The following is a 23,642-nucleotide window of genomic DNA, read 5'->3' as shown; positions in this document are numbered from 1 at the left end:
GCCTCTTGATCTTTCTTGACCAAGTCCATCTTCTTAGTCTAGTAAGCCTCTAAGTCCTCCATCCTTTCCAACACCTTTTCAATGAATGCCATAGTAGCATCCTTCGCACCATGACTAGACCCAACCTGAGATTCACCTGCCATTGCTAACAGTTTCCTTCTTCTTTGCGATCTAGTTTCAACCATCCAACAGCTTCACCAAGTTGTCTTCACCCATGAACCAGCCCTTGTTCCACTTGTATGTGAAATAGCTTCCTTCACCTGCAAGTACCTGCTTCACTGTCACCAACTTCCAAGTGTATACCACCTATCACTTCATCACGAGCAACCTTGCTCTGATAAGCCCTTCACCGAGCTCTGATGCCACCTGTCACGACGTCGGAGCCACGGTAGTCTTTCAACCGCTCTTGGCGAGGTGCAGCACCACCGAACACTTTCTTTTCACCAATACTTATGTTCGTGGACTACGCCTAACCACTTATCCTACTTATTTTGTGTTTCGCAACCAAGTAATTATTATGTTCCTTTATACCAATGAACACCCATACACATTCATTATCAACATCAATTATACAAGAGAACACAATTGCACAGTATAAAGGGAGGGGCAACTCCCTGAACAATGAGTCTGCCCGAATAATATATTATACAGTCTTTCAATATTACAAAGCTTTACAAGTATACTTGGGAAACACCAAGTTTCATACTTAGCCAAATTTACAACTTCATCACACCTTCGTGTGATAACCAAGATCCTTGGCCAAGGCAGGCGGGCGCGCCCTCACACGAGCTGTCTTTCGCACTTCACAACTGAACCTTGTTTTTGTGCACGATGGGCAGGTGACTCCACCAAGTCACCAAGACACCCTCTTCGCACAACTGACTTCACCAACGTTCCACCTCTGCGTTTGCCTTCATACGCCGGGCGAGCGCTCACCCGAGCTACCCAAGAACCTGTGCACACCTTCGCACAACCGAGCGCCCAGCGCCTTCACCCGTGCACCAGCGCCTTACGCCTTCGTTCAAGACTCGTGCACCTAAATGACCTACGCAAGACTTGGGCACATACGACCTGCGCCTCTCTCCTTGCTGCGACCGTTATCTTCGCACTTCTTGCTTGAAGAATCTCGCTTGAATGCTAGAGCAATTGAGCGATGCCTCCAATGCCATCATCCACGCACTAATATATATGTTTTCCATGTCGTCATGCCACTCCCTCGGCCGACCCTTGCTAATCATCCAACAACGCCTTTCCATCGCCTTTCTATGTGGTCAGCCCATCAGCCAACACTTCAAACGCAATCCTTCAACCGTCGGCTTAACTAGGTGAACGCCCATGCTGTCCACCATATAAACATATGACCACTCAACATTTTCGCACATATTTAAAGTGTCACTTGGTTAGCTCGTGCGCTCTCCTTCGCACTTCACACCAGCAAACAAGTTATGAACCGCAGGTCCTTACATGTCTAGTGCTTAGTACTAGTAACCGACTATCAATAAGCCAAAGACTCGAATGATCACATGGGACGAAGGTACTTTAGTGGCCAAAATGTAGGGCATCCATCCCTATAAGTGGAGGTGTGGACAACACCAATGCCTCATTTATTACCTTGGTCGATTCTTTAGCTACTGGAAGGTGTCACCAATTCTTTTGGGACATTTCACCAGTACCCATCATATGATATCTTAGCAAAGCCCAATTACTTTGAGAGTGGCAAGGATGATTAGGTATTCATAGGATATTTTAACATACACAAAAACAAACGATAACTATTTTTTTAAAATTAATCATGTAGTCTAAAGTTAAAAGGGAAGTAATCATTTTATTTTTGCTTTGTTTTATGTATGTGTTATAGTTTCTGTGAGAACCATCTCCTTCCCTCAAATCACACAAAGTAGCACGCACTCTACTCGACACCATAGGTTACCCTATGGCTCTTTGTCGATCTAGATGTTTTCTAAACCTTCCCCCATTACCAGGAGAATTGCTAGGTCTCTCGCCATTTAGGCGTAGAAGACACGAATCAACTACCATTATAGGATCTTCCTTTATCAGTGCAACTTTGCTTGGAACTCATCCTCGTCAAAGTACCCCATACACTACCCCTAAGGCGAGCCCCCATAAATCCCCTTCGTGGAGTCCACACGGTGCTCACAAGGGTAACCACCCTCATCAGGGAACCCCCATTCATATTGTTGTCCAAAATCGATTCGCAATGGCAGACAACTCGTAAGTTCTGTTCTTAGCTTATTTAAACCTTCCAAATTTGAGTAAGCTAACTAATGACCCAATTATGCATGAATAAGGTTGGCCAGCCATGCCCACCAAGCTCCCTTACTACATTCCAAAATTCAAAGGGAAGCAGGGAGAGGACACAAGAAACCATGTCATGACTTTTCACCTATGGTGTTCATTTAATAGTATCACAGATTATATTATTCGATTACAAATGTTTCAACACACACTTACTGAGCAACAGCGAAATGGTATTTTGACCAACCTTCCACGTCACATGGAAACTTTAGCTCCCTAGCTACAACATTCCTCGCATTCTTCCAGCTCCCAGTTCGTCATGACCCGGGCCTAGAACTCCTCACCCACTTCAAACAAACACCTTCTACACACATATCGGATCATATCCATGAATGGTGGAAATGTCGTAGCCTGTGTAAAGCACAATTTGAAGACAAAGTCATCCTCAACCTTTTTTTGAGATCCCTCCCATCAGAAATTTTAAAAGGCATGGAAAATTCATCCCCACATAATGAGGAAGAGGCCTTTAGCAAAGATCAACAATTAGATCATATATACACCCAGTATAGATATCTCTATCACATTCTTCCATACGCCCCATGTCTGCAAACTTATAAAGAAACACCAGGTGCATCAAATGTTGTCAATGGGTTAATTGCGACCATAGCCCAAAACCACCCCGACAACACTTTCCAATACCCTGGATACAACTACAGTTCCCAACCATTTGGTGCCACAACACCACCTGACCACCCATCATATTACCCTGGACATCCTACCCCTATGCATAATTTTGTTATGCATGTTACCAATATCAACCCACGCAAGATGGCCAATACCTTCCCACACAACGTGGATCATACCCCCCAGGAACGTGAAACCAATTCCTCCTTCCCAGGACTCATATGTCAGTCAGTGGCAAGGGAACCAGTATTTCCCTTTCCCCGCACCTCAACAGAATAACCCGCCAACACAAGCTAATGTAATGGTTAATCTAGTGCAACCTTCTCTCGCTCAACAGAAACAATTGGAGGAACAGTTGAACTCAGCTAACCCAACTAATGTTGCTAAGAAAAAACCAAAGAGCGAGCGAAAAGTAGAGTTTGGCCAAGGGGGCAATCAACAACAACCTCCACGAGCACTGGTTGGGGACAACTCTAGTCAAAACCCAAACCAAGGATCGACTAATAACTACCCATAAAAGAAAAACAAGAATACGGTTCTACGGACTAACCACGCTTGCACCATTTGTGGTGAGTATGGTCATTACACCCATCATTGTCATCAACTCCTTGAGTTGAAAAGTATGAAACACATTGGGGGGCAAGGGGGGAAAACCAACAAACTGTGGTAATGAAGCATCCCTTCCCCCACTAGGGAGTGGTAAATACCCAACAAGACCACTCCCAAAACCCTCCTAGAGGAAGTTCCCAAAGTGCCTCAAACCGTAACATTTACATGGCAGGAAAAGATGTTCTCCTGCAGATGCACAACCGAGATTATAAAACTCCACCAGAAACCAATCCTTCCACATCAACTACTACAGCACCTACAACACCCTTAACAATTCCTCAATATGCCATAGATCCCGTTGTATAGTCGATGACTTGGCCCAAACACCTTCAGCTATGTCAGCAATGGAAGTTTTTCAATCATGCCCAACCCAACGAAAAGCCTTACTTTCTGCATTAGGAGAAATTTATCCTTCCGATTCTCGCCTAATGGTCTTTGAATTAGATAAAGCTACCCCTCATCTACCATCAACCGTCGCTTTTCAAATCCCAATCTTAGTCCAAAATATCACCATCCATCATTGCATAGTCGACGAAGGCCCATGCACATGTATAATGTCCAAATCAGTTTGGCAGAAACTTGGATCCCCCAAACTCAAACCTTTTGACATCACTCTCAGAGCGTATGATGGACACCCTTCAGTTCCCATAGGCCTATACCAAGGCGTTCCAGTACAACTAGCCGAAAAAATTGTGCTAATAAATATCGAAGTATTGACACACAGTTGGATTATAATATCCTAATGGGTAAAAGTTAAATGTACAAAATGTCAACAGTAGCATCTTCCATATTTAGAATAATGATGTTCCCCCATGACGAGAGAATTATTACAATAGATTAACTCACATATTATGAGAATAAGACATGAACTGCACCTAATGGTGTGTTACCTTTCGTCGCATCTTCTCCCGAATCGATCACCACTTACACTGAATTCAGCCTAGGCCAATTTAAGCCATCAACACTCCTAGGGACATTCCTAGGAGACCCACCTGTGATAGAGGATATTTCTCCAGCCACAGGAGCACTGATGTGCATGATGAGTGTTTAGTCAATTTAGTGTTATCTAAATTGCTAGTATTGATTGTCAACCCGGGGCTCGTAAGCTGATGAAGTGAGGGTGTACTATATGTACTTAAGTAACCTCTTAGAGTTTTTCTTATCGTTGGGGGTGTTGTTGTGGTTAATTATGTTCCTAAGATGGAGTGAGAATTTATAAACAAGTGAGTGATGGTGTGTGTGTAGAGTGAATCCTAAATGAGTGAAAGTGTGTGTTGAGTGATCTCTAACTATTTGCTTGAAAGGAAATGCTTGAAAAGAAGAAGTGAACTGAAATGACTTGAAATAAACTTGAAAGCAAATGACCACTACCAATGGCACTAGACATCGTTCAAGTTGCTGCTAATAAAAGAAAAGAGAGTCACTTTTAAAACCCAAGAATAAAGATTATCTCTCTCTAACTCGATACTTCAAAGCACATGTACTGTGTAAAGCACGGAAAGAAAGTAGCTTAAGTGGAATTAGAAAAGTGAGAAAAATATGCTTGAAAGACTAATGATAATGATTTGCTATTTCTAATTCTCTACTTCAGCCATATGTACTATGGAAAGCATGATTAGAAAGTAGTGAGGAAATAGTCTAGGAAGCACTTTAAAATCAAAACTTCTACGTTAAAGACTAGTGGTAATGATTTACTCTTTCTAACTCGATGCTTCAAAGCACATGTACTGTGTAAAGCACGGATAGAAAGTAGTGAAAGAACAGTCCAAAAAGCACCCAAACTAGCTGCAAATTAGTGATATTTTGATCTTAAAAGATAATAGTTTATGATGAAGATCATTCATGTATGTTAACAGCTCTTTGAGAAATAAGATTAAAAATCAACTATAAAGACAAAAGCAGCACTTGAATTGTCAACTTCAAATACCATTAGCTGTAAAGCAAATACACACATATAAAAATAAATCCCGGGCTAAAAGAAACCTGCAAAGAAATAACACTGATCAGCTTGAAAGAAAGGAAAACAAGTAAATGAAACTATACATGCTTAAGGAAATAAATAAGAAAATAACGAAACACTGCACATAAAATACTTTACAAAGGCTGAGATGAGCAGGGGCCCTCTGTTCATTCAGCCACAAGAAAACTCAGAGATCTGGAAACTTCAAAACGGTGCTATGTCTATTCCTCCATTTGCAAAAAGTATACAAAACAGAGTGCTGGAATAGCACTAGAAAACAGAGTTCACAAAGCTCTTAAATTCCACACAAGTTCAGAAAATTACAACTAATCAAAAGTTCCTTGAGCGTACGCAGACGCAGCAATTTATAGGAGTTTCTAAGATAGCCTACTCGTACAGCTAATTAACAGAAAAACAATAAACAGTCATGCGTATTTATGGTCCCTTGACACATCACGGCTGCGTGGACGAGTTTAGTGGTTCTGTCGTCATGGATAATAAATCCCATGTTGGATTGAGTCCCCTGCCACCTGTAGAACATGGACAAATCACCATTTAAGATGACGTGACCAAGCACCTCTCAATCACCGTTTAAACAGCCTTGAGTTGACCGTAACTTAACCAGCTTTGACCATGGGTGGAGATGACGTGGATGGCTGGAACAATGGGACAGGAACCTCGAGCACGTTGATACCTGAGTGCCCATGTGGCTCATCTAGCAAACCGACACGTGGATCATTGTGTTTAACAAAAAGGCTGCAGGATCTTCAGATAGCTGCGGGATCATCAGATAGCTGCGGGATTCCTGCAAGTAAGTCAAAATCTAAACAAATAGTCATCCATTAGCAAAACTTGCTTGATCATGCTTATTGACACCTAATGTAATGATCTGAGAGGTTTCATGGTGAAAATGAGGCAAAAGTGAAGGAAAGATAAGGAAGAACTGAGGAAAATGGTAGACAAGTAGGTGTAGAATAGAGGCTCTACATACCCCCACTCCGAGGGTATTGCATGTCCTCATGCAATGAAAACACAATTCAGTCCATCTGCTGGGATGCCTCAGCTAGGACATCCAATCTCCTTCTCTTCCTTTGTGTAGAAACATTAACCTTTGGCCTCTTGAACATGCATCTGAATTTCAAATTGATTAAGGCTCTGTTCAGCCTTCTACATCTCTTCTTGAGTCTGCTGTGTTTCTTCTGCCACATGCTCATGTGAAGAAAGGTGTTATCTTGGATTGCTTTGGCAATTTCAGCTTGCTGCTTCATTTCTTCATTTCTCTGTTTAATGTGACGGTTTAGCACTTCAAGTTCATAGATTTCTTGTTTAAGTAAATCTATTTGCTGCTCATGAGGTATGACATTACTTGGGCCAGCAGTGTTTTGCTCCAATGTTTCAAAATAGTTGTACACCTCTTGTTGAATTGGGTCAACAATTGGTGACTTCCTTGGACTATATTCATGCTCAATTTCAGTTTCAAACTCCGGCTGAAATGGACTGTCTTCTCTTGGAGGAGTAGCTGCCTCATGTGATGGACTATCCTCAAGGTCTGCTTTTGTAGCACCCTTCTCAGGTGTGCTAAGATCAACGAAGAGTGTCCTTGTGGCTTTCCTTTTATTCTGCAATCTACTACTCCTTCTTACAGTGGCAGCACTCTGTGTTTCTTTTTGTGCCTTTTCCCTTGGTTTTTGAACTTTTACTTTCTCAGAGAGGGCAGTTTTCTCATGGAGTTTAGCTACCCTTTGTGCTAAGGGCTGGTTATCCCTTTCTTCATCACTAGAATGCTCTGGGGTCTGATCAGTTTCTTGGATTATAGATTTTCCCTTGTCTTGTTTTTGTTTCTTTTTGTCTTCTCTTTTCTTTTTGGTAGCTTCCTTGGCAAGTTCAGCGAGGGTTTCTGAGATGACCTCTTGAGCACTGTCTTCAGTGGGTTCAATCTCAGGTTCAGGATGATGGACTTCTATTTCCTCTACAGTTTGTCCTTGAACAGTTTCCTCTAAGATATCAGTCTCAGAGATACTTTCTTTTCTCTTCCTTCTGCTTTTTCTAGGTATAGAAGATTCTCCAGGTTCTGCAAAATGATTCCTTACAAGGAATTTCTCCCATGTGTCTTGTTTTTCTTTTAACTGTTCTTCTATCAATAACTTTACAAGACCATGGTGACAGAGGTAAGCTTCTACATTTCGTGGATTTCGTTGAGCCATGGAACACATTTTCCTAAGGCTTTGGAATAGAAAGTAAGGAAGATTTATATCATGTTCTCCTTGAAATTGCAGCATGATTTTACCATGATAAACGTACAACACTCCAAATCTCCCTTCACACGTGAAAAATTTTTGCACTAACAACAATAGAATTTTCCATTCTTCTTTAACATGGGAGATTGGAATTCCTTTGGTGAAAACACTTGTGTCCATACCTGGGTTTTTAAAAATCCGCTTCCATTGTTGATCCTGGACTGCCCGGTTTTTGAACCAACGTTCACCGGTTTGTGGAAGAGAGGTAGCCCTTGCTATGCTTCCTTCGCTGACTGTAAATGTTAAATCACCCACTTCTGCTTGACTGTCTTTGTCCTTAAATGATCTTGCAAAGGCTTTTGTTACTTCTTTGTGGTAGCCCTTAAACTTCCTGATGCACTGTAGCCAATTAGCTTTTTGTAATGCTTCCTCAACCTGAGGGTATGCCTCCAAGAATTTCGAACCTTCTGGTTCAGCCCTTAAAAGCTTTCCCATCGACTCCTCAACTCTGTTTAAAACACGAATTTGATGGTGACCTTACACAGTAACCCCGTCACTTTACACAGTAACTCCTTGGTTCATGTTCAGACTTTGTGGAACAGAGGGTATACGGTGCATCAACAGCCTCAGACACCGAGAATTCACGGCTTGAATTAGAGTTAAGCGGAGGATAACAGCGTGGACACAGTGAAACGGTGACTAACAGTCGTAATACGACTGTATCACAGGTTTACTGGCTATACGGCAGAGGGAAAACAGAGGATGGTTTATGGAGGTAATCGTAGTGAGTGAAACGGAATAAGGGAGATGATAGCGAGGAATGGAGTATTATGAGCACAGAGGGTTTCGAAATGATAAATGGAACGGCTATATTCTCCGATTTCGGCTGTGAATTGACACATGGCTGCGGGACGAGAACTGAGAGACGTAATACGGTAGGTTACGTCATTAGGGTACAAGACCTTAATGACAGAAACAGCCATATGTGATTTCAAAAATCGTGGTTATTATGAGCTGGTAGACGTGGAGGATTCGTAGATTTGTGGTCGCATGGGAAAAGAAAATGGGTAATCATTACGATTAGTGGCCAACAAAACATAACCCAGAAAATTCCGCATAATGAAATAACCATAGGTTTAGAGTTTTAAACATACCTCGGATCCGCATTTGATTTGGCTTCTGATGATTTGCTACTAACCTTTTGTTAACTTTATTGCTAGCACATGATCTTTCCTCCTTGTCTTTGATGATTTTGAACTGTAAATATTTTCTTCAGACAAACTGTGTTTCTTGTGCAGGTGCAGAAGGCTGCAGGAAGGCTAAACAGCTGCAGAATTGTTAAATAGCTGCAGGAACTGTAATGAAGTCTTCCAGCTGCATAAAATACTTTAGTTGCCTAAAAAAACTTTATTAATGAAGTGAAATGGAATGAAAGAATGAATGAATGAGTGAGTGGGAAACAGTGAGGTGAAGTGAGGATGGTAAGATGGAAGGAAATGGTGAGATGAAATAAATGAAATGAAAATGAAAGAGAGATTTATTTTTTTTGGAAAACATGAGGTGTCAGGTGACCCTGATTTTCACCTCATGTTTTCTGCATGAGACTGCCAATCAGAGATTGGTTTTCAGGCTCATACATTTATTCATTTTTTTTCTTTTTTTTTTTCTTTTTTTTTTTCTTTTTTTTTTTTTCTCTTTTTTTTTTTTTCTTTTTTTTTTTTTATTGAAATTGAAAGAAACAGAGATTAGGCTGATGGAGGAGAAGAATTCTTCTCCACCAGCCTCATTTCAGAATCGCCTTGGAATAACTTAACAAACTCCTCTTTTGAGAGTGGCTTGTGGTAGACTTTTAACCGGTGGCCATTCACAATAAAGGGAGTTTGAAGTTCATCAATAGTCTTCACTCTAACTGCTCCATTATTAAAGACTTCATCAATCTCATATGGCCCAAGCCAATGAGTTTGAAATTTTCCTTTGAAGTCCTTAAATTTTGAATCAAACAAGAGTGTCCAATCACCCTTTTGAAACTTCTTTTCTTTGATATGTCGATCATGCCATTTGCTTCTTTGGTGCTGAACTAGATCGGTTCTTAGAATTGCATCTTGTCTCATTTCATCTAGTTCATTTAACTGGTCCAATCTGTGCTTTTGGGCTTCTGATAAGCTCATCCCCAATTGAACTGCTGTCTTGAAGGTCTTGATTTGGAACTCAATGGCGAACAGGACTTCCTTCCCATAAACAAGTTCATAGGGAGAATGTCCTGTGGTGTTCCTCCATGTGGTTCTATAGGCCCATAAGGCTTCAGGAAGCCTTTCTGCCCAATCTCTTCTATGAAGATGAACAGTCTTTGTGATGATGCTTTCAAGAACTTTATTTGTAGATTCTACTTGACCATTCGCTTGCGGATGGTATGGAATAGATGTTCTATGCTTAATCTTATATTCCTCCATCAGCTTTTCCACCATCCTTGATGTAAATTGGCTTCCCTCATCTGTTACAATTTCTCTTGGGACACCAAAACGAGTGAAAATATCCTTGAAAAGAAATTGAACAACTGAATTTTCAGTAGCAGAAGTTAATGCTATAGCTTCTACCCACTTGGTAACATAATCAGTACAAACCAGTATATATCTATTTTGCTTGGATGGCGGATTAATTGGTCCAACAAAATCTAGAGCCCATTTCTCGAAAGGTTCGATGCATACCTGTGGCTGTAGTGGCATTTCATTTGAAAGAGTTGGTCTCCCAGTTCTTTGACAACTGTCACACCTTTTAACATATTGCTTTGCATCCTTAAAGAGAGAAGGCCAATAATATCCTGATGAAAGGATTTTATAGGCAGTCCTCTTATCAGAAAAATGTCCGCCACAAGGTTCGTCATGACATGCCTTAAGGATGTCAGGCATCTCATCCTCCCGTACACATCTTCTGATCATCAAATCTGGCCCTGTTCTGAACAATTCATTAGAAATCCAAGAATAAAGTGAACTATCCTGAATGATTTTCCTTTTCTCATTAGGAAATAAATGTAAAAGTAATTTTCTAGTAACTAAATAATTAGCAATATCAGCATACCAAGGGGTTTTGGTAGTTACTGCAAACAAATACTCATCTGGAAATTTATCCTCTACAGGAGAGTCCTCATTAGTGTTTTGGATTCTAGACAAGAAGTCAGCTACTGTGTTCTGTTTACCTGGTCGATCTAACACAGTTATGTTGAATTCTTGTAAAAGAAAAAGCCATCTTGTAACTCTACCATTAGTGACTGGTTTGTTCATGAGGTATCTAATGGCAGAGTGATCAGTGTGGACAAAGGTTTCATAGCCGGTTATATAGTGTCTAAACTTGTTTATAGCATGAACAACGGCTAGAAACTCCTTTTCAGTAACAGTATAATTTAACTCAGTAGGAGTCAAATTCTTACTCGTGTAATAAATGGCATAAGGGATCAAATCCTTTTGTCCCAAAACAGCTCCTAAAGCTGTATCTGAAGCATCAGTAGAAATGTGGAAAGGGAGTTTCCAATTTGGACCCCTTAAAATGGGTGCTTCAGATATTCTAGTCTTTAAAGCTTCAAAGGCAGATTGACATTCAGGATCCCACTTAAATTCACAATCTTTAGTAAGTAGTTTGAAAAGAGGGGATGCTATCTTAGTGAAGTTTTCAATAAATCTCCTGTAATAACCAGTAAACCCAAGAAAACTTCTAACATCTCTTTGGCAATTTGGAACAGGTAACTTAGAGATGACTTCTACTTTAGATCTATCAACTTTGATTCCATCTCCTGAAATATGATGTCCTAAAACAATCCCTTCAGTAAACATCATAAAACACTTTTCATGACTTAAAGAAAGATTTGTTTCCTTACATCTTACCAGTACTTTTTCCAAATTTGCCAAAGCTTCTTCAAATGTATTACCATAGACTGTGAAATCGTCCATGTATACCTCTACACAATCATGAATCAGATCTGAGAAGATTCCTAGTACAGCCCTTTGAAATGTGGCTGGTGCATTGCACAAACCAAAAGGGAGTACTCGATAGGCAAAAGTCCCCCAAGGACAAGTAAAGGTGGTTTTGTCTTGATCTTCAGGTGCTACCTGAATCTGATTATAACCACTAAAACCATCCAAGAATGAGAAATACTTTTTACCTGCTAAAGTGTCTAATACCTGATCAATAAAAGGTAGAGGAAAATGATCCTTTAAGGTTGCCTTGTTCAATTCTCGATAATCAATGCAAACTCTCCATTTACCATTCTTTTTGGGCACTATAACCAAGGGAGAAACCCATTGGCTATCTGAAATGGGGTAAATGAAGTTTACCTTGAGCAATTTCTGAAGTTCTTCTTTCACAATTTCCCTAAGATTTGGATTCATCCGTCTTTGTGGCTGCCTAATAGGTCTGTTGTTTTCTTCAATATAAATATGATGAATACAAGTCTTAGGGTTGATTCCTTTCATGTCAGTATATTCCCATGCAAAGGCAGTGGAATGTTTTTGCAACAGTTTAGTTAATTCTTCTTGTTGTAGTCTTTCCAAGTTTTTGTTAATGTTTAATGTTTTTCCTGGAAAGATTTCAACTGTAGAACTACCAAACTCTTCCATTGAGAAGAGAGACATCTGTCTAGAGGAGAGATATTCAATATCTGCATCTAACTGGAACTGTGAAGAGTCATATTCTGAGGATACCTCAAAATTTTCTAATGTATTTAGAATTTGACTGTCCTCACTGATTTCAGAGATGGTTAGAACAGGTTGAAGAGTATCCTCATCATTAATCCACTCATCTTCTCCTATTTTTGTTATTGCCTTTGCGGGAGGATACAAGTTGAATTTCTTGGTAGAATTACCATCTGATATATACATGTCTCCCGACCTACAACTTATGAAAGCATCAGCTGTGGCCAGCCAAGGTCTTCCTAAAATAAGAGGATGTCCTCCTAGATTGTTCTTGGGAGTTAAAATCATAAAATCAACTGGATATTCCCAAGAGTCTAGTGAGACTGGAATGTCTTCCAATACACCATCAGGTTTAATGATTGATCTATCTGCAAGTTGCAACAAAGTAGGTGTAAAGAGAAGGTTAGGAAGTTTTAACTGATCCATGGTCTGTCTACTCATAATGTTGATAGCGGCTCCTAAGTCAATCAAGGTATTTGGGATTTCAACCCCATTAATATGAGTTTTAACAATAGGGCTACCGGGATCTACATATTTTTGCATGGTAATTTTACCCATCATAATGTCTGCAATTTTTCCAACTAGATGTATCCTTTTGGTGTCTCTGGTTCTTTTTATTGTTTTTTTCAAACTCATCTCCTTTATTGTCTTTGCTAGAATGGGAATCTCTTTAATGGCTGTTAACAAGGGAATCTTGATACAGACATTTTTCAATTCATCTAGAAAGCTATAGTCAGGCAACCAAATCTGCTTCTCCACTCCTTTATCAATTTGCAATCTTTCAGGAAAAGGAGGAATAGCTGAAGATGTGGGTTGCTCTACTAAGGGAGTTGATTCTTTTTCTTTTTCTTTAATGCTTGGGTTTTGAAGGGATACTTCAGAACCCTTATTGGCCTTGAGAGATTCTTCCTCAGAAATGCTTGGTTGTTGAGCACTTGTAGAAGGTTGGTCTAAGATTCTACCTGATCTGAGTTGGACCTCATTGAGAGGGACAACCATATAGGTAGGGAATGGTTGACCTTCCATAAGTGGTTGACCTTCCATCACATAAGCACTTTGAGGGTTCCTATTATTGGGGTTTGGTTGGGGTTGAGAGGGAAGTTGATTTGGCCTCTGCTGAGATTGTAACAAGAGTTGAGAATTTTGATTTTGTGGAAGAGGTTGTTGTTGTTGAGGGAATGGTAATGACAATTGTTGACCTTGATTTGGAAGTTGGGGAGCTTGCTGATTCTGAAAGGATTGAGGATATTGATAGAATTGGGCAAATCTCCCATAAGGATTTTGCATTTGCATGCTTTGCAACCATGCTTGGAAAGGATTTTGTGGTTGTGACCAAGGCTGTTGCAAAGGATTCCAATTTGGTGGGGGCTGAAAATTCATAGAGTTATTAAACCCTTGATTTTGCTGCCCCTGCCAAGGTCTTCTTGCAACGAAACAAATGGATTCAAGCGTACTTGGATCTTCTTGAAAGACTGCTTTGAGGCCAGGGATTGAAGGACATTCCTTGGTCTCATGGGTTTCTGAGCAAATTACATAGCTTTCCACAACTTGTGCTTCCAAGGGACATTCCCTTAAAGCATGCTTCTTTCTACACTTCGGGCAAAAGATGGTCATAGCCTCGGCCTCTGCTTTTTGTTTATTCTGAATCTTAAGGGTATCAATTTGTTCACTAAGACTCCCTAAGATGTCAGTTTTAAATTCATCTAGCATATTACCGATTTCAGCCCTACTCACTGATCCTGTTGCAGATTTATTCGCCCTAAGGAGAGAAGGATCTCTAGGCCCTTTTTGAGTTTTTGATTTGCCCCTTGAGAGATGGATACAAAGTTCTGCTATATCATTGAGAGAAAGTTGAGAAATATCCCCTTTCCCCATCATGTTTAAGATATCTATCCATTCATCCCTAATGGCTTTTAATAAGAGGGCTTTTAAGGTCTCTTCATCCAGGCTGCTCATCTTTGCTCTTTTTAAGTTATATTGAAACCTTTCAAGCAAATCTTCTAAGCTCTCATCTTCTTTTTGCATCATTTTAAAAACCTCATCCTTATGATTAGTAGGCATACAATAGTCCAAATACCTATCCAAAAAGGTCTGTTTCATTTCATCCCAGGTCCTAATGGATTGAGTAAGTAACCCCATGAACCATTTCAAAGCTTGATCTTTTAATGTTGATGGGAACAGTTTGAGTTTCTGAGTATCATCCAGATAGTCATAGGTTCGACACACAACTTCAAATTCAAACAAGAATGTTTCAGGGTCCTCAGTTCTTAATCCATGAAAATTTGGGAGGACGGATGGTGATATGTTTTTCATGGTGGCTTGGGAATCCTCATTAACAATGGGAAACCCAAATGAATTATCCCCGTCTCTATTTCCTCCTATGGGACCTCTACCTCCTCCATTATTATTGTTATTTCCTCCTCCTCCTCTACCTCTACCTCTACCACCTCCTTCTTCCTCTGCCATGATGATTCTCCTAGGGATTTCAAAATCTTCTGGTTCTTCTACAAAGGGTGAATGAGAAGAGATTTCTCCTTCCTCTTCAGGTGAGTCTATTTCCTCAATTACAATTGGATTTCTGGTAGGAGAAAGAGAAGAGTCTCTTCCTAGTTCAAACTCAATAGAAGGTATAGGAGAGTCAACTCTTGGCTCTTGAATTTCAGGACTAGGAGTTTCGGTTGGAGATAAGGGAGGTGTCTCTTGTCTATCTCTTGAAGCAGATGGACTTGTAAAAATTGAACTTCGAGCTCTAGCTAAAAACCTTCCCCTAGAATCTCTAGCTCTATGCATGTCATTTTTTATTTTATCTTCAAGTCAAGTTAATAGTTCTTTTTCTGATCTTCCAGTTCACTCTAGGTGCAAGAAGAGAGCATACTCAAGAGACTACTAAATTAATAACTTTCTCCTTTCTGATCCTCCAGATCACTCTAAAGTGCAAGAGGAGAGCATACTTAGATAGGCTATTAACTTCTTTCCTTGAAATTTTTTTATATATTTTTTTTCTTCTAAGAATATGGCTACTTAATTTCACTTCCCCGGCAACGGCGCCAAAATGTTTAGTCAATTTAGTGTTATCTAAATTGCTAGTATTTATTGTCAACCCGGGGCTCGTAAGCTGATGAAGTGAGGGTGTACTATATGTACTTAAGTAACCTCTTAGAGTTTTTCTTATCGTTGGGGGTGTTGTTGTGGTTAATTATGTTCCTAAGATGGAGTGAGAATTTATAAACAAGTGAGTGATGGTGTGTGTGTAGAGTGAATCCTAAATGAGTGAAAGTGTGTGTTGAGTGATCTCTAACTATTTGCTTGAAAGGAAATGCTTGAAAAGAAGAAGTGAACTGAAATGACTTGAAATAAACTTGAAAGCAAATGACCACTACCAATGGCACTAGACACCAATCAAGTTGCTGCTAATAAAAGAAAAGAGAGTCACTTTTAAAACCCAAGAATAAAGATTATCTCTCTCTAACTCGATACTTCAAAGCACATGTACTGTGTAAAGCACGGAAAGAAAGTAGCTTAAGTGGAATTAGAAAAGTGAGAAAAATATGCTTGAAAGACTAATGATAATGATTTGCTATTTCTAATTCTCTACTTCAGCCATATGTACTATGGAAAGCATGATTAGAAAGTAGTGAGGAAATAGTCTAGGAAGCACTTTAAAATCAAAACTTCTACGTTAAAGACTAGTGGTAATGATTTACTCTTTCTAACTCGATGCTTCAAAGCACATGTACTGTGTAAAGCACGGATAGAAAGTAGTGAAAGAACAGTCCAACAAGCACCCAAACTAGCTGCAAATTAGTGATATTTTGATCTTAAAAGATAATAGTTTATGATGAAGATCATTCATGTATATTAACAGCTCTTTGAGAAATAAGATTAAAAATCAACTATAAAGACAAAAGCAGCACTTGAATTGTCAACTTCAAATACCATTAGCTGTAAAGCAAATACACACATATAAAAATAAATCCCGGGCTAAAAGAAACCTGCAAAGAAATAACACTGATCAGCTTGAAAGAAAGGAAAACAAGTAAATGAAACTATACATGCTTAAGGAAATAAATAAGAAAATAACGAAATACTGCACATAAAATACTTTACAAAGGCTGAGATGAGCAGGGGCCCTCTGTTCATTCAGCCACAAGAAAACTCAGAGATCTGGAAACTTCAAAACGGTGCTATGTCTATTCCTCCATTTGCAAAAAGTATACAAAACAGAGCGTTGGAATAGCACTAGAAAACAGAGTTCACAAAGCTCTTAAATTCCACACAAGTTCATAAAATTACAACTAATCAAAAGTTCCTTGAGCGTACGCAGACGCAGCAATTTATAGGAGTTTCTAAGATAGCCTACTCGTACAGCTAATTAACAGAAAAACAATAAACAGTCATGCGTATTTATGGTCCCTTGACACATCACGGCTGCGTGGACGAGTTTAGTGGTTCTGTCGTCATGGATAATAAATCCCATGTTGGATTGCGTCCCCTGCCACCTGTAGAACATGGACAAATCACCATTTAAGATGACGTGACCAAGCACCTCTCAATCACCGTTTAAACAGCCTTGAGTTGACCGTAACTTAACCAGCTTTGACCATGGGTGGAGATGACGTGGATGGCTGGAACAATGGGACAGGAACCTCGAGCACGTTGATACCTGAGTGCCCATGTGGCTCATCTAGCAAACCGACATGTGGATCATTGTGTTTAACAAAAAGGCTGCAGGATCTTCAGATAGCTGCGGGATCATCAGATAGCTGCGGGATTCCTGCAAGTAAGTCAAAATCTAAACAAATAGTCATCCATTAGCAAAACTTGCTTGATCATGCTTATTGACACCTAATGTAATGATCTGAGAGGTTTCATGGTGAAAATGAGGCAAAAGTGAAGGAAAGATAAGGAAGAACTGAGGAAAATGGTAGACAAGTAGGTGTAGAATAGAGGCTCTACAATGAGTTCATCAAACACCCCCCAAGATCGAGAACCAGTTTCAGATACCAACAACAATGTTTTTATCGATCCTGTTTTCTTACCATATGCTATCACCTAAAACACCCTTCTTATCCCCCCCACCTATTTTTGTCTCACACCAAGTCATTACAACAATCTTGTTGCCCAATATGGCTTTGGAAAGAGCGATCTGGTATTTGGCCCCTTGGTCCATGTCAGCAAGCTTAGGTATCACTGGAAAGGGCATCAATCATATTCCTCCTCAAGATAACACACCGCAACAAGCAGCACCTACACCGACACAAAATGGTGCCAAAGAAGGGGATAAGAAAAAAGGCCGGAAGGCGGAAGCTTCAAACACTCCCTCCTCTAAGGTTCCCCCACCCCATGCTTTGTGTGAAGTATTTGGGAACCCCACCAATAGGTTCCTTGATTTAGATGAGCTCAAAGCTCTTATCCATGCACCAAAAGCGCCAATGAACCCTCCCCCCCTGCTAGAGAAAAGAGCACACCCGCACATTATAAGGCATTGTGCCCCAACCATGCATGCGCCATATGTGTGGAATATGATAATTACACTCATCGTTTCCCTGAAATCCCTCAATATCGAGATGTGTTAGGTGCACTCACCCAAACTAATACCCCATTAGTACAAGTGGAGGATGGGTCTAAAACCATTTTTTATGTCATGAGGTAAGAAGCCTCTTGCTCGTATCCCTCTTTTGGTCCCTCAAACTCCTGCCATGTTCAGAGGCAACCAAGATCAGTGACACCCCAACATACCTCCACATGAGCTTTATGCAACGAACCATATCATTTGATAAGCCAATGGCTTGAATTATGGGCATTCAACCGATTGTATTCGGTTACCCATGTTACCCAAAGTAGCAAACCCAGACACATACATCACACTTGCCAGATTTGTGTAGGAAATCATCATGTGCAACACTACTCCCATCTTTCCCGACTTCGCTCTATGTTGGAATTCAGGCGACGATTCATCGTTGAGAATTTTGATTTAGTAGGATTAGATATCAAACCATCGGATCACACCACACCACAAGGGAATGAATCATCTAGGTCCATCTTATGTGTGTTTGAGGAAAAAAGTCCTCCAACAGTTCATCCAAGCCCCCATCTACAAATCTCCTCTCACCATCATCGATCTAGATCGAGCAAGAAGACCAAATGATCGAAGGTCACCTGGACAAAAAGATCACCCTCACATGTGCCCTATGCGATAAACCCAACCACCTAGTAAATCAATGTCGGGGATTTGGGAAATATAAGAGACGTCTTTCACTTATTAGTGCACATCCCACAAATCCGTCTCTCAAACCAAGAGAAACTCACACATTATTGTTACATTTGCTCTCAAACACATCATACACGGAATTGTGAGTACCTTCCACGTTTTAGAGCAACATTGAGATCCACCCACAATAGGAAGTCACCTCATGCTGATATTAATATCCAAAGGTTGTTGACACCTAGGATTGTCCCACCTCATGACCCCAATCAAGCGTCATCATCTCACACTATGGATGGTATTTACGCTCACATTATTTTTATTGTTAGTACTAGTCATGTGTGCAGTATTTGCACCAACACCTCTCATAGTGCCAAGACATGTCATATGTTACAAACATTTCGACAATCTAGGATTCAACTTCAAACTACTCAAGAGGAAGAAAAATTTCCCTTGGACACCACCGAGGGTACAAGAACTTCATACAAAACCATAGGGAGACAAGTTAATCGATTATTAGAGATGCACTTTCCCTCTTTGTAAATCTTCGACCTTCTAAATGCAGCAAGAGGGAGCTAATCAACATAAATAATTTTAAGTCTATTTTTTATTGTGATTGTTACAGTTGCTTGTTGATCAAATGAGATGGAAAGAGATAGGATTTTGTGAGGAAAGCACCAAAAATTGGCAAGATGGAAAGGTACATGGTTTGGGTTTTGATGTTGGTTATCTTGCTATAATATCAGAAGTGTCAATCTCCTAATTTTCAACTCAAGAGGTGATTCTTAGAGCTATTCCTTCCAGATTATCCCATGATTATTACCAATTTAGATGACCCAATGGCAAAGCCCCTAATTTCTCCAACGTTTCTCCTACAAGGGTATTCCATGATTTCTTCATCTAGGTGACCTCAAAGGAAAACAAATCTGATACTTCGTCGAAAATCTGTTTGGATTTTAAAATAATATGATAACAAGTTGTTTCCCTTATGGGGTTCTCTACAAGTATTGACTTTCAATTCATATGTTCAATCTTTTCGTGTTCGGGAAATCAAGTGTTAACAATAGAAAATTGTACACATATTTGTATAACCCAAAACATGTCCAAGATCGTCCAGCAATATGTGCAAGTAAAGATTTTCCAACTAAAGACATTATAAAGGTCAAAAAAATTAATTTCTCATAAGGTCAAAGTATATGGTATTTAAAAATTGATGTCAGTGCGACTTTTTCTTCGATAGTCGCGCGGTCAAAGGAATGGTCGACTCAGCGATTCGGGACAACTTCGCACACTTGGAAGACAATTCCCTGACAAGATCTCAGCCAACGATAACCGAATTTGAGCCACCCTAAAGACATGCAGCTCTCAATTGAATCATCTCGTCCAACTCACAAGTCATTATAATTCATTAACCAAGAGAGGGAAGATGGATTCAAAAAAATCTATATATATAGGCCATGGGAGAACCAAAATATGAGACAATGTTATCTTGGCCAAATTTCTACTAGAGAAAACCTTCATTTCATCGTTGAAACAGAAGAAGTAGAGCGTTATTGTGGTGGAAAAATTGCTTCTTAGCAATCCATCACTCTGGTGTAGATAGGATTCAGCCATTGAGAGAGTCATGATACTTCTTGGATAGAGAGGAGAAGCTTGCAAAGAGAGTGAAGAAAAGAACCTCATTGTTAAGGATTTTTTAGCACCATTGCTCAAAGAATTCTCTTGAAGTGTTTAGCATTCTACTATTTGTATTCATTTCCTACCACCACTAGTGAATAAAGGGAGCTATTTTCCATAATTGTGTTGAATTGTTTGCTTCATTAAGTATTGTTTATGTCTTCATCTCTTTGTTTTAGTTTATGTTTTTGTATGTATTGTCTTCATCATTTGCAATACTTTGTTTCTTCATTCTTGTCCACTGACAACAACCAAACTGCTTGTTTTTCTTTGCAGGTAACAACCTACTGCTAAGAAGGTGTCTTTTGGTACACCATTGCTACAAAAACACTACAACAATAATGGTGACTCCAATAGTTTCCTTTCTTTAATCTAATCATTTGTGTTTGAAGGACCTTCTCTCTGCATAATCAACTTACAAGGTGTTCAACATCTCTTTAGAATTTTTGCAGGACCTTTGGACATGTCGTTGGCTGAGAAGCTTGTTAATTTAAAGTTGTTTGTTGACCGCGTGAATTTTTCTTAGACAGACACGACCACGCATCTGTGCATAACAAATCTCGCGCGGTTTCCAGAAAGATAAACAAACCTTGTAATTTCTCATTTTTCAAGTGATGAGCGGCCTTTAGTGAATTTCCTTCACCTCTGCAAAAAAAAATTAGTCAATTTAGATTACTTAATTACTCTACTAATCACAATTAGCTGGGTAATTAGATTATCTTTACTTTTATTTGCAATTCTTATATAGCTTAATTAGGGGGAATAGTAAGTGGCCAAATTCCACACATATTTTTCAAACTTTTTTTCTAGTTTTTGCAAACCACATAGCTTAATTGGTAAATGAGTGAGTGGCCTATCATCCACAAATCTTGCCACTAACCAAAGCATATTTTCATTTCATTCATTTTGGCACCAAGACCTAGTGTCATTATAGAAAGCAAGTAATCTCTACTTCCCTTGTGTCTTTTAAGCAAAACTGGGCTAGCATATGAAAGCCTTCTTAACGCACTTGCGTTTTCCATCTCTCTTTAGTCACACATAGTGTAATAGGAGAAAGAGTAAGTGGCCCATTATCCGCATATCATTTCTTGTTCATGCAAGGAACAACTGAAATCTAGTGTAATTAGGAGGATATTGAAACATATCACTGAATATTCACATCCTATCACACTTTGCATGCTCACTTGATCACTTGCACACAATTACACATCACACACTAAGCTTCTATAAACTTCGTATTAGAAGGCATCCAGTTTCTGGATATTTTGGTACTTAGTTTATTTTATCTTACATCTCACACCCTAAATAAAAGTAAGACCCTTAAAAGCAACCATAACTTGAACCAACTAAATTCCCCACAGGGGCCACCAAAGAATTTATAGTTCAGGTTAGGACCATTGGGGGTAGGCATCCCATAAGCCACCATGGTCATGTTACATCTTTGAGACATAGCAGTTGACTTTTTAGGGAGCTTAAAATCCTTCAATCATCCCACAGAAAAGAATACTCGAGCATGGCAGAGACCCAATTCAGAGGGGGTTCAGCTTAGGTCCAGTGCGTGTGGTACTATTTGGGGCTACCCGACCCATCTAGTGCTTAGTACTAGTAACTGAATACCAATAAGCTAAATACTCGAATGCTCACATGGGACGAAGGTACTTTAGTGGCCAAAATGTAGGGCATCCATCCCTATAAGTGGAGGTGTGGGCAGCACCAAAGCCTCATTTATTACCTTGGTTGATTCTTTGGCTACTGGAAGGCGTCGCCAATTCTTTCGGGACGTTTCCACAATACCCATCATATGATATCTAGCAAGGCCCAATTACTTTGAGATTGGCAAGGATGATTAGGTATTCATAGGATCTTTTAACATACACAAAAACAAACGATAACTATTTTTTTTAAATTAATCATGTAGTCTAAAGTTAAAAGGAAAGTAATAATTTTATTTTCGCTTTGTTTTATGTATGTGTTATAGTTTCTTTGAGAACCATCTCCTTCCCTCAAATTACACAAAGTAGCACACACTCTACTCGACACCATAGGGTACCCCATGGCTCTTTGTCGATCTAGATGTTTTCTAAACCTTCCCTCATTACCAGGAGGACTGCTAGGTCTCTCGCCATTTAGGCATAGAAGACACGAATCAACTACAGTTATGGATCTTCATTTATCAGTGCAACTTTGCTTGGAACTCATCCTCGTCAAAGTACCCCATACACTACCCCTGAGTCGAGCCTCCATAAATCCCCTCCAGGGAGTCCACGCGGTGCTCACAAGGGTAACCACCCTCATCAGGGAACCCCCATTCATATTGTTGTCCAAAATTGATTCGCAATGGCAGACAACTCGTAAGTCATGTTCTTAGCTTATTTAAAACTTCTAGATTTTAGTAAGCTAACCAATGACCCAATTTTGCATGACCAAGATTGGCTAGCCATGCCCACCAAGCTCCCTTTTTACATTCCAAAATTCGAAGGGAAATAGGGAGAGGACCCAGGAAACCATGTCATGACTTTTCACCTATGGTGTTCATTTGATAGTATCACAGATTATATTATTCCACTACAAATGTTTCAATGCACTCTTATTGGAGCAACAGCAAAATGGTATATTGACCAACCTTCTACGTCACATGGAAACTTTAGCTCCCTAACTACAACATTCCTCGTATTCTTCCAGCTCCCAGTTCGTCATGACTCGGACCTGGAACTCCTCACCCACTTCAAACAAACACCTGCTACACACATATCAGATCATATCCACGAATGGTGGAAATGTCGTAGCCTATGTAAAGCACAATTTGAAGACAAAGTCATCCTCGACCTATTTTTGAGATCCCTCACATCAGAAATTTCAAAGACATGGAAAATTTATCCCCACATAATGAGGAAGAGCCCTTTAGCAAAGCTCAACAATTAGATCTTATATACACCTAGTCTAGATATCTCTATCACGTGCTTCCATACGCCCCATTCCTGCAAACTTATAAAGAAACACTAGGTGCATCCAGTGTTGTCAATGGGTTAATTGGGACCATAGCCAAAAACCACCCCGACAACACTTTCCAATGCCCTAGATACAACTACAATTCCCAACCATTCGGTGCCACAACACCACCTCACCACCCATCATATTACCCTAGACATCCTACCCCTATGCATAATTTTGTTATGCATGTTACCAATACCAACCCGCGCAAGGTGGCTAATACCTTCCCACGCAAGGTGGATCATACCCTCTAGGAACGTGGAACCAATTCCTCCTTCTGAGGACTCATATGTTAGTCAGTGGCAATGGAACCAGTATTTCCCTTTTTCCGCACCTCAACA

Source organism: Pinus tabuliformis, chromosome 6, assembly GCF_031772625.1.
Source record: "Pinus tabuliformis cultivar Carrire ecotype Pingquan chromosome 6, CPIR1, whole genome shotgun sequence".
Taxonomy (NCBI): Eukaryota; Viridiplantae; Streptophyta; class Pinopsida; order Pinales; family Pinaceae; genus Pinus; species Pinus tabuliformis.
Note: the sequence above shows the minus strand (reverse complement) of the source record.